Below are 16,953 nucleotides of genomic sequence, written 5' to 3' on the forward strand. Positions count from 1 at the left end.
TACTTTTAATTACACTTGTAACTGTGTTTAAAGGGAACCTTGTGCATCTTACAGAGTTATGAGTTTACTTGATCTGTCATCTTTTAAAATAAGCCAAATTAAGCACTACATAATCAAAGTATTTGAACAAAAAAGCTTCAGAGCTGTCCATATGAATATGTATATGCTCACAAGTGAATTCATGCAGGTATTATATATGCATTTGTTGGTATACTTTTTATAAAGTTTCTTGAATGGAAAAGAAGGATGCATAAAATATGTTAGAATATATATATAATACACTCCATGTGTTTTTCTGAGTTCTTCTCTCTGTATTTCTTGGATTTTATTTGTCATGTAATAGGAACCTACAAAACTAATGTTAGTGAGTTAGTTCAAGAAATTTGGATAAAAACATGTGAAAAATATTTCATATTGACATCCAACTGATATCTTTTTATAAGCATGAGACACTAGAATGAACCTTAAGAATGGACTATGCCCAAGGAATATAAAATAATCATCTGAAATACAACTCTTTTTTTAAAAATTTGAGTCAATAATGTGGGGAAAAGGAAAACATAAAAAACATTATCATGGTTAAAATTGTTAAAACATGGGGAGTGGTTGAGGCTCAAGTGTTTGAGCATCTGCCTCCCACATGGGAGGTCCTAGATTCAGTTCCTGGTGCCTCCTGAAAAAGCAAAAACAAACAACAACTAAGAAAAATGAAAAAAACAACTTAGGGAAGCCAATGTGACTCAGGCTGAGGGCTGTCTTCCAACATGCAAAGTTCCAGGTTCGATCCCCAGCTCCCAGTTCCTCAAAAAAAAAAAATTGCTTAAACATGAAATACAAAACAAAATGCCATTCATGACAAGAATGAAGAATAGAACATTTGTAAGAATCTATCTATCAGGAAGCATATGTGACACAGCAAAACAAAATGGAAAATCATGCTTTTATAGGGAGAAGTCATCATTGCATGAGAAAGTCTAACATGACCCATTGCTATTCTTCAAATATAACACATGTGTCTTTGTCAGATATTGTTGTTTTCTGGCCCAACAGCCCTTTCCAATACCTCCATCTTGGTCACTCCTCACTTTGAGGTTGTAAAAGCTTAGAACTCACGTTCACAGCTTCAATTGTACCCAGGGAAAGTCATGGACACCAGTTCTAGACAAAGAGAAGGACGTAGAAGGGAGCTGGGGGGGTCAGGTCAGAGGGAAACCCTTTTTTCTCTTGTTAGAGGGAAAGAAAGCCCTGAGATTTTGCTCATCCTTTCTCCTCACTTGAACCTTCTGGAGCAAGAGGCAGAGATGCCACCAAAGTCACTGGGCATTCTGCAATGGAGATATGCATAAATTTAGTTAAAGCCATTGTTTTCTTCTAATTGTGACTTCAAACCAAACACATCACAAAGTGGTACACTGCTAAAGGAGCTTTTGAAATGATAAAAGAGTTTGTAGTACAGCTAGCCCTACCAATGCCAAAATAACTAAGTGTATTCTAATCAGAAAGATAATCACTGGCCTCTCACTAATATAATAGGTATATATCTATCTTCTTGTGGCCAAGTCTTCCATGATTTTGGTGTACTTAAAACATGTGGATAAACTCCTATATATTTCAATCTCTTCTTTGATGTACCCCCAAACAATCAGTTAAAAAATATAATGGAAAAACAAAACTCATTAAAAACTGTTTTAAAAATATTAAATCCTTTTAATAAAGTTTAAAGAGGTGTGCAGTTTCTATAACAATGGTAATGGCAAAATTTTGCTGAGCAAAAAAAGATGAATTTTTTAAGTGGAAATATCTGACATGTTCCTAGGTGGAACGTTCTGTTATAAATGTGATCAGTTTCCATGAGACTACTTTATCATTTTAAACTTAGTGGTATCATTTAGTGGTATCATTCTGAAAGTTAGAAGGACAGTGCTAAGGCTAATTAAAAGAGTAAAACAATAGCTTACAAGCAACAAAAACAAAAGAAAAATAATAGGGTGGGATATCCTACATTTCTGTATCCTACATGGATTACAGAAAGTAAGCCATGTGTTAAAACAAATCGTAAAGCTCTGTCATTAAAATCATGGTACCAGTGCCAGGTTAAAGAGAGAGAGAGGGGGGAATGGAATTCCTTCTCCAGTACATACCAGAGGTTACACCCTTGACTTGTCAACGATAATTGCATCGTTGAAAAAATTGGAATAACTCAGACCTTTTGTGATGCAATTGATTTAGCACCTTGAAAAGCAAATCAATAGGTATGCATGACATAATATACAAAAAACATTGCAACTTCTTTAGAGTTGTAAATTTAAAGAGGAAATAACGCATGGAATAATAAGAATCAAATGTAGGTGAATAGCCATCCGGTGTCTTGGTGTGGGGAGATCTCTTTAAGCATATGCACTGAGAGAAAACATAATAAAGGATGAATAAATTGTAAAGGCATTTTAAGTCTAAAATCATGCAAAAGTTTTAAAGGAAAATGATGTATATATTTTAAATAACAAGAAATGTTACAGGAGAGCAAATGTAGCTCAAGTGGTTGAGTGCCTGCTTCCCATGTATGAGGTCCTGGATTTGGCCCTCCATACCTCCTAAAAAATAAAAAAAAGAAAGGAAGAAATGTTACAGGCAGGATAGAAGCTGAAAATGTATGGAATTCTCTTAAAATAAATACTAAGAATGGACTCTGCTAGAAATAGAGTTAAATTATTGTAATAGGCATTTCAAAAAGAGTTATAGATGGTGTATTAGGCAAAGAGGTCCTGAAGCAAAGTACAAGAATTCTGTTTGCTTTTACAAAGGGTAGAATTTATTTGGGGTAGAAGCTTATAGTTACCAAGCCCTAAAGAGTCCAACGCAAAGTACTATAAGAGGTACTTTCTCATCCAATGTCTATTGTGACATGTTGACGTAAGATGGTAGGTGATGTCTGCCAAGTGCCCTTCCTCCATGGTCCCAGCTTCCAATCTCAGTTGTAGGCTGACATAAGGCTTGTCACTCTCCCCAGGGCTTGCTTCTATCTGGACTCAGTTCCTCTGTTCTCTCCACAAGGTCAGCTGTAGACTATCAGGCTCATCTCTCTTCCCAGGGCCACGTCTATGGAGCACTCTCTCTTCCTGTGCATTTGCTTCTGTGAGGTCCTTCTCCATGTCCTTTTCTCTGTGAGTCCCCACCCACCAAAGGGGCACAATGTCCTACTGACATGGCTGAATCAAAGCCCTGATCATAATTTAATCAAGTAAAAGTGAAACCTCTGAATTTAATACAATCTAATATTCCCAAAGGATCAGACCAGTTTACAAACACAATCCAATGTCTATTTCTGGAAATCAGAAACAATGCCAAACTGCTACAGATGGATAATTCATACACATAAAATGTTGTATCTCATTAAAATTTGCAATATTGTTATTTTTTAAAAAGATTTATTTACTTATTTCTTTATTTCCCCTCCCCCCTCACCCCGGTTGTCTGTTCTCTGTGTCTTTTTGCTGCATCTTCTATTGTCAGTGGCATGGGAATCTATGTTTCTTTTTGTTGTGTCATCTTGTGTCAGCTCTCCATGTGTGTGGCACCATTCCTGGGCAGGCTGCACTTTCTTTCGCACTGGGCGACTCTCCTTACAGGGTGCACTCCTTGCGCGTGGGACTCCCCTACGCAGGGGACACCCCTGCGTGGCAGGGCACTCCTTGTGCGCATCAGCACTGTGCATGGGCCAACTCCACAGGGGTCATGGAGGCCCGGGGTTTGAACCGTGGACCTCCCAAGCGGTAGACGGATGTCCTAACCACTGGGCCAAGTCCGCTGCCCACAATATTATTGGTATAAAAAGTTAATACACATTTCAAATTCATAGAAATTCTTATACTATTTGGTACTGGTAAGTAAGGGTATTATAAAATGTGAATAAATAAACTGGAAGAACAATTCTGGAGAAAAGGAGTTTGGTATGTGTCAATAATTTAAAAGTAGTCACATCCCTTGAAAGAGTCAGTTCATACCTAGATACTTTTCTCAAGAAAATAATCAGAGATGCAGATCAAGATTTATGAACAAAAGATGTATACGGCAAGGTTGTTTATGATGATGGATATTGCAAACCATCTCAATGTTCAATAACAGGGGAATGATGAAATATTATAGCCCTTGAAATTCATTTTAAAAGCTTTTAATGTGGAATGAAAAATTTAGTTTTTAAGTTGATTAAAAAAAAACACTGAAAATTGCCTATAACTATGCTTCTACTTATCAAGGAAAGAGGAAGAAAGAAATTTTGATGAGTAGGAGAGCAGACAAGGTTTTCTTTTCTGATGATAAAGTTGGGAGGTATGGGACTAGATTTATAGGTCCAGCCTTATTGAAGAAAAAGTTTGAAAGGATAAATCCTGCATGAGAAGAAAAGAAAGAGAAACAAAGAGAAAGTCCTTGTTAAGAACTTTCTTAAGTTTTGAGTTTCTTCCTAATAAACCTTCTCAAGTATGTGGATCTAGGGACTTGCAAATGTCTACATAAAATTCATATTCCTAGATAAGACATAAATGATTGTCTGAATTAAACCCTCTTGCCAACAAGAAATAGAAAAATAGCATACAACAGAAAAATTTATTTTTAATGAATCTGTATGCTATCAGTGCATCAAGGAATTGAATTGACAACAACCCAGAGAGAAAGGACTGAGATGTGAACTTGACATTAATAATATATTGGATTTTCTTGGCAAGCCAGTGACATTTTTCTAAACAGTAGCTGTTTAGAAGGAGGCAGCTGATAAATCTCTGCCATTTCATTGAACTAGGGGAGGAACATATTGGAATTTAGAGATAAGCTTTCAGGTGGAACGCTTGATAGCTACCCACTGGGACTGATAGTAAAGTAGGAATAATCGAGTTTTCAGAAGGAATTAAAACCACTTTCTAATCAGCTCATTTACAGATTGGATTAGGAGGATCTGTTTCTGATCTGCAAGAAGAAAAGGAGATCTTCTCTGGCACAATAACTTCATGCAAGAATTTCAAGGCATTGCTACAGCTTTCCATATCCAATGTCTGGTTTTCACCATCAAGAACAAAAATGGCTTGCCATATGAGTAGGAGAGTGAATGTCTGAAAACCAAGGGGATAAAAAGAAATTATATGAAAGATATTGAAGAAAGTAATTACAATTTGGAGAATTTTGCCATATGATTGAAATCTGGAAATACTGGAAATGATAACACCTTCAGTGAAACTAAGAACTCAGTAGCTTAGACACTGCTGAAGAGAGAATTGATGAATAATCAAATAGGACAGGAGAAAATATCCACATTGAATTAAAGAGAGGGCATTATTTATGTGAGGGCAGAAAAAAAAGTACTTGAAAAGCCAAAGACTGGTAGAAGGAATCAAAATATCCATCAACATATGAATGGATGGACAAATTCCATACAATGGAATATTATTCACCCATAAAAAGGAATGACGTCCTGATACACATTACAACAGGGATGAATCTCAGAAACATTGGGCTGAGTCACAAAAGGTCAAATAATGTTGATTCCATTTATACGAAATGACAAGAATAAGCAAATCCATAGAAACAGAAAGTAGATTAGTGGTTGACCGGGACTAGAGGAGAGGGAATGGAGAGTTACAGCTAATGTGTACAGGCTTCTATTTATGTTGATGAAAATGATCTGGATTTAGCAAGTGGTGATGGTTACACAACGTTATAGCAAAAAGTAGTGAACTGTACATTTTTAAGTGATTTTTATGGTGTGTGAATCATATCTCAAAAATACAGGAAAATGTGCCAGCTGGGCCCTGAGCCTCAGTGGTGTTGCAGCACCTTCTCTCCAGTTTGTTGGACTTACGCAGGTCAGCTTACAAGGTGGTCAGGATGGTCAACCATCACAGCAAGGAACCAAGAGAGTCTACAGCTGCAAGCAGGAGAATCCCATCCATCAGCCATGTGGGATCTAAGCCGCCTCTCATTAGAGGTGGAGTGGACATCACCATCCCAGAATTCTCAGGATTGGGGAATAAAACGTGGGGAAAAGAGTGGACTTACTTGTATTCTACTATAGCATTATTGAGATTCTAGCAATGGGAGAAAATATGTCATTGATGTGGAGATAGTGGCCACTGGAGTAGCTGAAAGCAGGGAAAGGGAAAAAGAGGTGTGATATGGGGCATTTTCAGAACTTGGAGTTCTCTTGAATGATACTGCAGGGACAGATGCTGGACATTATATATCCTGCCATCACCCATTGAATGGAATGGGGGAGAGTGAAAACGACAATTTAAACTATAATCCATGTGGTGCAGCAGTGCTGCAAAATGTATTCATCAAATGCAAATAATGTACAATACTAGTGAAAGAAGCTAATGTGGGAATAGTGGGGGGTGGGTGGAGTGGACATACGGGAATCTCATATTTTTAATGTAATATTTTTTATGATCTTTGTATCATTTAAAAATAAAAATATAATAAAAAGAAAAAAATCCATGATAATAGATGATAAGGTAAATTTAGATACTTTTAAAGACCATGCATAATTAGGTAATGGGAAAATTACTGTTTTTTATTGGTTACAATAAGGGAAGAAGGCATATTTTAGCTTCAATGATTTTCAATTAGAGAATGGTTTTTTAAAAAAAGCCTGTATATCAAATCAATAAATGGGTGAAAAAATATAAATATTATACTTATGAAAGAGTGAAATATCTTAGTAAAAAGAAGAAAAGCTATGGAAGGAAAAAGATTATAAACCATGCATGATAAACAAAAACAAATAGAACAACCAGCAAGATGGCAGTGGAGTAAGTAGCTGTAGAGTCAGCTCTTGTTACAAGGTAGTTAGTAAACATGCAGAGCTATCTGGAGCTACTAAAGCACCTGCTTAGGGGGTTCAGGAGGCCAGAGGAGCATTCTGCCACATCCTTGATGTAATGGAAGGAGGATGGTGCCCGTTTGCAGAGAAAACTCGTAAGTAGAGTTCTCCATGCACCAGAGGCTGGTGCCCATCCTCCACTGGAGGCACAAGCCACTTCAGGAGCTGTTCTGTGGCTGGAACTGAAAGCTCCACTTCCCAAAAATGGGGGAGGAAGAGATGGTTAGGCACCAGCTTCAACTCCTGAGGAGTAAATTCAGCAGGCTAAAGTATAATCCTGAGAACAGCTAAAGTTTGAGCTTATCCAAGTCAGAAAGAGGTTGGGAGCTACCATTTAACTCCACACTTGGCATGAAGGGAAGCAGGGTGGACTGAGGATCCCAGTGCTGGTGGGGACTGGCTTCTTTCTATCCACGTCAGATTGCAGCTCTAGCCTAGGACCCAGTGCCACCTCCAGCAGGGAAGAAGCTACAGGGACCTGCACCAGCCTATCCAGGAAATTATTGGCCCCACTGCAGAGCCATCCCAGGAGCTATTCTATGGCTGGAGTTGGAAGCTCCATTTCCCAAAAAGAGGGGAGGAGGAGACAGTTGGCTGCCAATTTTGACTACTGATTGGTAGACTCTGCTGGCTAAGGCATAACCCTAGAAACAGCTGGGGTGTGAATCTGCCCAAGGTTGAAAGAGGCCAGTGGCTGCAATTTTAACTCCACCCCCAGCCTGAAGGGAAGCCAGACTGACCGAAGATCACAGTGATGTTAGGAACCAGTTTCTTTTACCCAGATCAGCCTGCAACTCTAGCCTAGGCTCAGCCCTGCCTCTAGCAGGGAGGAGACTGAGAAGCCCTGCACCAGCCAATCCAGGTAACTGCAGGTACCTTTGGCTGGCACAGACTGAAAATTCAAAGTCTACCAGGGCAACTGCAGTCATCTTGGAACTGCACTGCAGAGAATGATGCCCACACCTGCAGCTCCATCCCTGCCACAGGCAGGGGAGAAAGGGGCATGACACTTCATCAGTCTCTCTGGGCAACTACTGTCTAGACCTGTATGACTTGGATTGTTCCACATAGCTGTGACTCTGTCCCTACCTCTGGGAAAGGAGAAAGTTGGGAGAAGCTTCATCAGTCCTTAGTGCAATAAGGGCAGCTGGAGCCTCCACAGCTTATAGCACCAATGACATCCTTGGGTCCATCTGCACAACCAACAAGGGAGAAAGGGCAGGAAGCCCTAAACTAAAGAGAAAAACTGCACCCAGAATTAATACTCTAGTAATCCAGAAGCCAAGACACCAAAAAAAATTACTATCCACACCAAGAAAGAGGAAGCTATGGCCCAGTTAAAGGAAAAAGATAAGCCTCCAGATGACATAAAGGAGTTGAAACAACTAATCATAGATGTTCAAAGAAATCTCTTTGATAAATTCAATGAGATGGCTAAAGAAATTAAGGATATTAAGAAGACACTGAATGAACACAAAGAAGAATTTGAAAGCTTAGATAGAAAAATAGCAGGTCTTATGGGAATGAAGGTGCAATCAATGAAATAAAAAAAACAGTGGACTCATGTAATAGCAGATTTGAGGAGGCAGAAGGATTGGTGAGCTTGAAGAAATGACCTCTGAAAGTGAACATACAAAAGAACAGATAAAGAAAAGAATGGAAATAATTGAACAAGGTCTCAGGGAACTAAATGATAGAAAAAGGCATGCAAATATAGGTGTCATGGGTGTTCCAGAAGGAGAAGAGAATGGAAAAGGGGCAGAAGAAATATTTGAAGAAATAATGGTAGAAAATTTCCCAACCCTATTAAAGGACATAGATATCCATATCCAAGAAGCAAAATGGACACCCATCTGAAAAACTCCAAATAGACCAACTTAGAGACACATACTCATCAGAATTTCAAATGCCAAAGACAAAGAGAGAATTCTGAGAACAGCAAGAGAAAAGCAATGCATAACATATAAGGGGTACCCAATAAGATTAAGTGCTGATTTCTCACCAGAAACCATGGAGGTGAGAAGACAGTGGTCTGATATATTTTAAATATTATAAGAGAAAAACTTCCAGCCAAGAATTTTATATCCAGCAAGATTGTCTTTCAAAAGTGAGGGTGAGGTTAGAATATTCACAGATAAACAGAAAATGAGAATTTCTAAGGAAGAGACCAGATTTTTAGGAAATACTAAAGTGTGTACTAGAGACTGAAAAGAAAAGACAGGATAGTGAGGACTAAAAGAGAGTCTGGAAATGATGATTATATCAATAAAAGTAACTAAAAATGTCAAAGGAGTGGTGAAAATAAAATATGACAGATAAAACTCAAATAGTCAGGAATAAACTTAACCAATGATGTAAAGCACTTGTATTCAGAAAACTGCAACTCAGTCTTAAAAGAAATAAAGAAAGGCCTAAATAACTAGAACATTCCATGTTCATGGATTAGAAGAATAAATGTCATTAAGATGTCAATTCTACTCAAATTGATATACAGATTCAATGCAATCCTGATAAAAATTCCACTAGCATTAAAAAAAAAAATAGAAAACATGATCATCAAATTAATTTGGAAGTATAAGAGGTCCTGAATAGCCAGAAACATCATTTAAAAAAAAGAAGAACCATCATCTCCAGACTTTAAATCATATTACCTAGCTATAGTAGTAAAAACAGAATGATAGTGGCATAATGACAGATCCATAGACTAACGGAACCAAATTGATGGTTCAGAAACAGACCCTTATATGTATGGTCAAGTGATTTTGACTCACCTGTGAAACCCACACAGCACTGGCAGAACAGTCCATTTCACAAATGGTGCTGAAAGAACTGGATATCCACAGTTAAAAGAAGGAAAGAGGGCCCCTATATCATATATCATACCTTATCCAAAAATTAACTCAAAATCCATCAGAAACCTAAAAATAAAAGCAAGAACCGTAAAACTTCTAGAAGAAATTGTAGGAAAATACCTTCAAGACCTGGTGGTAGGTGGTGGATCCTTAAAGGAGATAAGGGGAGGACTGAGATGGACTACTGATGTTTAATGTATGTAGAGGTTGTAATTAGCTTTACTGTAAACGTGTGGAAATGTATAGAGTAGATGGTGCCAAATAGTGAGTAACAGCTAGTTTATAAATGGAGATGTAGCTGAAAATGATAGACTAGTTATGCAAATGCCAATTGACAGAATGCTAGAAAATATACTAAGACCTGAATAGCACAGTAAACCAAGAGCTGGATGAGAATCGTGGTTGATGGTACATATACAAGAGTGTCCTTTGTGAGCCAGAGCAAATGTATATCACTACTGCAGGGTGTTGGGAATGTGGAGATGCATGGTAAAAATCCAGCTGGAGTGACCTATGGACTGTGGTTAGCAGTAATATAATATTCTTGCATCTATGCAAAAGATGTACTGTGTTGATAATGAGGCAGTATGGAAAATGTGAGCAAATGTACACTATGGACATGGTAAAAATCAGATGATATTATCTTATCTTTACCAAATGTTCCGTCACAGTGTGATATGTTGATGGAGGGGTGTTGTTTGTTTTTATAGAGTGTTTCTTGCTTGAAAATCACTGGAATGCCCAATCACTAGATTCATCTTGACTAGGCTCAACACATACCTTTGGAGAATAAACCCACATTTATGGGTGGTGGATGCAATTTTCCTGCTTGGAGTTGTAGGCACTCTGGTTTCCCAGGTGTGGTGGTTGACCATCTTCACCTTCCTGTTAGACTACCTGTGCAAGTCCAACAAACCAGAGAGTAGGATCTGCAACTCTGCTGAGGGTCAGAACCCAGCTGGCACATGGACAGTCCAGAAATTGAAGTCTCCTGGGTATCCATCAACCCCAGTGCCAACTATAGGTTCAGTAAAAATGACCAAAGAGGCATGTGTAGAAAGTTCACATATGAGTCCAACTCCATCACACTCAGGAATACAAATTCCAAAATAGGGCCCACTGACAAGGCACTGAACTCCAGAGCCAACTGCCATGATCATAGAATCTGTGTGTCTCCATAACCCGCGGGAATACCAGTACCTGGGGTTTTATCTACTTTGGCTACCTCTGGGGTCCTACTGAGGCATGCATAAGTGTGATCCCTCTGGTGACTTCCTGACTCTTTTTTGAAGACTCTCAGCCATATATATACCCATTTGTCTTTACCATTTCCCCCTTTTATTCAAGGTCTTTCTCTAGTTGCACCACCAGTTAGTGATTGGTAGTAATTCCTTGGCACAAGGGAGGCTCATCCCTGGGAGTCATGTCCCACAGTGGGGAGAAGGTAATGGGATCTAAGCCTCCTCTCGATATAGAGGTGAAGTGGATATCACCAACCCATGGTCCACAGGATGGAGGAATAAAATGTGGATTAGAGTGAACTTACTGGTATTCTACTATAGAAATATTGTGACTAGGAATGGAAGAAACTGTAGCATTGATATGGAGAAAGCGGCCATGGTAGTTGCTAAGGGCAGGGAGAAAGAAGAAGAGTTGTGATGTTCAGGACTTGGAGTTGTCCTAAATGATAATGCAGGGGCAGATGCTGGACATTATATATCTTGCCATAACCCACTGAATGTGCTGGGAGAGAGTATAAGCTACAATGTAAACTATAACCCATGTGGTATGGCAGTGCTCCAAAATATATTCACCACATGCAATGAATGTGCCACGATGATGAAAGAGGTTGTTAATGTGGGAGGAGTGGGGGGGATGGAGTGTGCAGTATGTGAAACCTCTTATATTTTTTAATGTAACATTTTTTGTCATTTATGTATCTTAAAAAAAGGACAATTTAATTAAAAAAAACACATTTATATATTTTACATGAAAATAAATTACATGTGTGTGTGCTACCTTAAGTAAGAGTGTGCTTGCAAGAAAGTTGATAAGCATAAGTGCGGCGGCTTGCTCGGTCGGTAGAGGTGGGGTCTGGCTGAGGACGAGGGGTTGGTCCAGCTCTGGACGAGGGGTCGGTCCCGCTTGGGACGAGGGGTCGGTCCCACTTGGGACGAGGGGTCGGTCCGGCAGCAGACGAAGGATCGGTCTCACAGGGGTTGCGCGGTTCGGCTGACGGGGTCGCCCGGCGAAGCCGGCGACGAAGGGGTCGCCCGGAGAAGCAGGCGACGAACTGGGGACAAGGGAGGCCAGGCCCTTGTCGGGGGCTCTCAGGACTGGAGGGCGCACGGCAGAAGAACTACCGCGGAGACAAGGTAAACATGCAAGTCCACTTTACTGAGGGAGAGGCAGTTTTATAGGGGCTGGGGAAGGCTGATTGGTCGAAGCCACGCCCTGTTCTGATTGGTTGCCGGCGAAAGGTCAGTGGGAGGTACCAGACGGGGGAGGGGTGGTGGTTAGGGATTGGCTGTCGCTGTTGCTGGGGGAAGGGGCAGTGTTTAGGGATTGGTGGCTGCTGTTGCTGGGGTGGAGGGCAGACTGGAGTTTCCCGCCCACGCCTGGCTGTTGCTGCTGTCGGGGGAGGGGAAAAGGGCAGACTGGATTTTTCCGCCCACGCCTGGCTGTTGCTGCTATTGGGGGAGGGGAAAAGGGCAGACTGGATTTCTCCGCCCACGCCTGGCTGTTGCTGCTGTCGGGGGAGGGGAAAAGGGCAGACTGGAATTTTCTGCCCTGCGCCTGCGCAGGGAGAAGGAAGAAGAAGGGTGCCGCCCCACAAGGCATCGGGTGGCGACATCTGGGAGGAGGGGCGGCCGCGGAAGCATGGCTGCCGAGAAGGGGAGACCCGAGGGCACTCTGCGCCCATGCCGAGCTTCCTTCAGGGGTGGCAGTGAGTCCGACCAGCCACCCTATTATGGGGGCAGCGGCTTGGCCTGCCACGGCTGCTCCCCCGCCAGGCCAGCAAACCACACTTCAGCCCGAGGGGTGACCGCACATAAGGTGCCCTCTGTGATTCCATTGGATATGGGATTTTATGATTTCTATGGAATATTCAAGTAGAGAGTTGCAAATTCCCAGCCCTTCACCACTCTAAGCATTTGTGGTAGCCCCATGTCAAAAAGCACTTGAACAAGCCTAATCCTGTATCCTTTTCCAGCCTTACCCAAAACTTTACTTCTGGACATCATTTAGTTGAGCTGATGCTGCAGTAATTTCTCTCAGGATTTCCCATATTTGGGGACATCTGCTGCTGAACCAGTGGCTGTAAGCAATTTGTAGTTATGTGAAACATGGCAAAGAAAGCTTCTCTTTACTCTTGGGTTACTGCTTGTTGGATGAATACGACAGCAGTTCTTGCCCTGTTCCCAGAATGTTGTAGATGTTCTAGTAAAAAGCAGGACTTTGGGGTTTTATTCATAGACCTTCTCCTCCCTTAGGTGCATATAAAATCTCTTGTAGGTTAAGCAGGGACAAATTCTCACTAAACAGTATCACTCTTTCTCCCCAAGGATTCCTTTCATTTACCAGTCCAGACTTATCTAGAAAACTCTCTCTGGATGCCCCAAAATCATCTTTTAAGAATTTTCTGGGGTCTTTTGCAAAAATATTTCTAACAGTTCATCCCCCAGTTCAACCCAATTTATTGGGGATGTCTAAGAATCTTTCAATTCCAAACACACAGGGTGAATCTAACCAGGGATCTCGCTATGTTTTCATCCTGTTTGGCCTCCTCTGTTCTAGCTTTTATTCTTTCTTCAACAAAAAATAATTTCAAAGCAATGCTTTTTTCCCACTTTTATTAACTTTTTTAAAAAAATGATACATACATCATACAAAATGTTACATTTAAAAATATAAGGGGTTCCCATATACCCCACTCTCCACACCCCCACTCCTACCACATCAACAACTTCTTTCATTAGTGTGGTACATTCATTGCATTTACTCAGTGCATTTTGGAGTATTGCTACAGAGCATGGATTATAGTTTATGTCATAGTTCACACTCTCTTCCAGTCCATTCAGTGGGTTATGGCAGGATATATAATGTCCTGCATCTGTCCCTGCAATATCATTGAGGACAACTCCAAATCCTGAAAATGCCCCAATAGCACACCTCCTTTTCCCTCTCCCTCCCTTCCATAACTCCTGTGGCCACTGTGTTCACATCAATGATATAATTTCTTCCATTTATAGAGTCACAATGATTCTATAGTCAAATACCAGTAAGTCCACTCTAATCCATATTTTATTCCTCCATCCTGAGGCCCCTGAGATGGTGATGTCCACCCCACCTCTAAATTGAGAGGGGCTTAGATCCCACATGGTTGTTGGATGAAATTCTCCTGCTTGCAGTTGTAGACTCTCTCAGTTCCCTAGTGTGGTGATTGACCATCTTCATCTCCCTGTTAGGTGACCTGGATAGGTCCAACTGGAGAGTAAGTATTACAACTCTTCTGAGGCTCAGGGCCCAGCTGGCACATGGATATTCCAGAGAGTGAAGTCTCCTCAGGATACGCCAACCCCAGTGCCAACCACAGGTTCAGTAAAAGTGAAAGAAGAGGCATGTGTAGAAAGTTCACATCTGAGTCCAACTCCATCACACTCAGGAGCATAAATTCCAAAGTAGGGCCCTCTGGCAAGGCATTGAAATCCAGAGGCATCTGTCATGACCATAGGACCTGGATTTCTCCATAGACCTCAGGAGCTCCACTACCTGGGGTTGTATCTACTTTGGCTGTCTCTGAGATCCTGCTGCAATAAGTGTATGCACAACCCCTCTGATGACCTTCCAACTCACTTTGAAGTCTCTTAGCCATATAAATTCCTTTGTCTTTATCATTTCCTCCTTTTATTCAAAGTTTTTTTCTAGTTGCATCACTAGTTGGTGCTTGGTAGCAATTCCTTGGCACCATGGAGGTTCATCCCCAGGAGTCATGTCCCATGCTGGGGGGATGGTAAGGCATTTCCATGCTGAGTTTGGCTTAGATAATGACCACATTTGAGCAACATGGAGGTTATCAGGAGGTAACTCTTAGACACCCTGAAGCTCTAGGCCTAGTTGAAATTTCTAATTGTTAAACCTATCATTACTCTTTCATTTTCCTATTAGTTGAATTTGGCAATATATTAGACTTCATTTTTTTTTAAAGTTTGCATCACAGAGGGGTTCAACTATGGAAAGGGAGGAGCACTGATGTGAGGTGTCACTGGTGGGGGATGCATGGGGGGAGGGAGTTCTCCAGGGCGTGCATATACATTATATAGATATGTTTTAATGTTTGTTTGGTATTGATATTTTGGATAGAGTTTCTCATGACAACTGAAGGAATGCTGAGTTCCCATTCCAGGAAACCCTGTTGCACTCCCCAATAGCACAGCAACAATCCCCCAAGTGCAAGGGCAAAGACCAGTGAAGAAGGATGGTTCAATGATGGGCCCTTAGTACTGATGACTATGCTTTATGAGCTGTGTGCTTGAAATCTCAAAGCAATGCTTTGACTTTCATTTTTACATGTTACATAATTTTATTCTCAGCTCTTATAATACAAGATTGTTTTTCTAAGGTCTTTCAAAGCAAAGAGTTCATTTTTATCTAATGGGTTTGGGATGAACAATAGTACTTGGCCTGGATGGAAAGTGCTGCTTTCATTTAGGACATGTCCATTCTGTTGGAGTTTTTTCTTAAAGATTTTTGTTCAGAAGAAATAGTCAAGGTGACTTACTTGTTCCGATCCGCTCTTGTTGGTGAAGGTGGGGTGCCATTGGTGAAGGAGGGCTCCCCCACCCTAAAAAGTATGAGATGTCTGAACCCACGACTGCCAACACTGAGCATTTGGTATGGGTAGCAGCTTATTTGACACATAGACTCACAGCTTGGGGGAGGAGGAAGCCACATACCTTGCAGGGCCACACGGGGGTGAAAGTCCAAAGCAGGTGACCCAATGGTGGCTGTAGGAGGTGGGCTTTGTAGTAACAAGAGGGTGAGTGTTCCCCACCTCACTTCCCCTGCCCGCTAGCCATTAGTGACCTCCTTACACTATAGCCCTCTTTGGCAGCAGCTTATGCTGCTGCCTCCCCTCACCCCTCCTCCTAGCCTTTGTTCCCGCTCACATTGCCAACATGTAATCTGCCTCCCTCCTTAGCCACTGCTTACCTCATAGCCATCCGCCCTTACCCACCTATCCACCGCCACCCTGTAGCTAGCCCACCCTTGCACTAACCCCTCCCTCACCCAGCACTATATAACCAAGTGCACTTCCTTAATAAAGTAGACCTGCACACAGTCCTCGTCTCCGTGGCGTTCTTCCACCGTGCTGCGCGTCCCCACCACACCTTGAGCCGCCTACTGCCAGCTCAAAGGGCCCCCGGCCCCCCGGCAGCTCTCCCTGAGCCAGCTGATCTCCGCAGCCAGCGGCAGCAGTGTAACAGGTGAGGTGCTCCCTGGCTTCCATAGTAAGATGTAACTGGCTTATTTGAATCATTCCATGGGCTGACAGGGAGGTGAAATCCATTACGTTTGAACAGGGTGGGGTGTAGCAGGTCTGGTTTATGGGGCAAGTGACTCAGTGGGGCATAGCTGGCAAAAACAGAGGACCTTACAGTTAGGCCTTTGGGGTCCTGTGAGGTTCAAAGTTATCAAAGCAATGCTTAGATTTTACAATAAAATATACTGGAGACCAACTCCTTTGCTCGTGTTTGCCCCCCAAAGCCAGTGTTACTTTGGAAAACTAACCAGTGCCTGTGTGCATGTCTCAACTACTCAGAGATGAAATGAGCCAGAGAACACAGAGGAGAAGAAAACATTCATTATAATATTTATTATTATTGAGTGTTCCCCTATACGTTATTGCTGAGCAGTTTACATGTATTACCTCTTTCAGTTTCATATAACCATTTTGAAGGCTATTTTGTTTATTGCCTCCATTTTTATGGAGGAGAAAAGTGGAGCATAGAAAAGCTAATTTTGTCAAGGCCACACACCCAGGAATAGCCAGAGTTTGTAACAAAACCTGTCCTTTCCCGCACTATACAATTAATGACTAAACATTGATGCAACTTAAAAAAGCTTTTCTCTGTTATCCCTTGTCGCATAATTTAGTTTGGCCCGACAGCACCAACCACAATTTTTAACTGCACATCTGTCATCAAAAGGGGAAGTTTCTTGATGATATCA

The sequence above is a fragment of the Dasypus novemcinctus genome, chromosome X (assembly GCF_030445035.2).
Source record: "Dasypus novemcinctus isolate mDasNov1 chromosome X, mDasNov1.1.hap2, whole genome shotgun sequence".
Taxonomy (NCBI): Eukaryota; Metazoa; Chordata; class Mammalia; order Cingulata; family Dasypodidae; genus Dasypus; species Dasypus novemcinctus.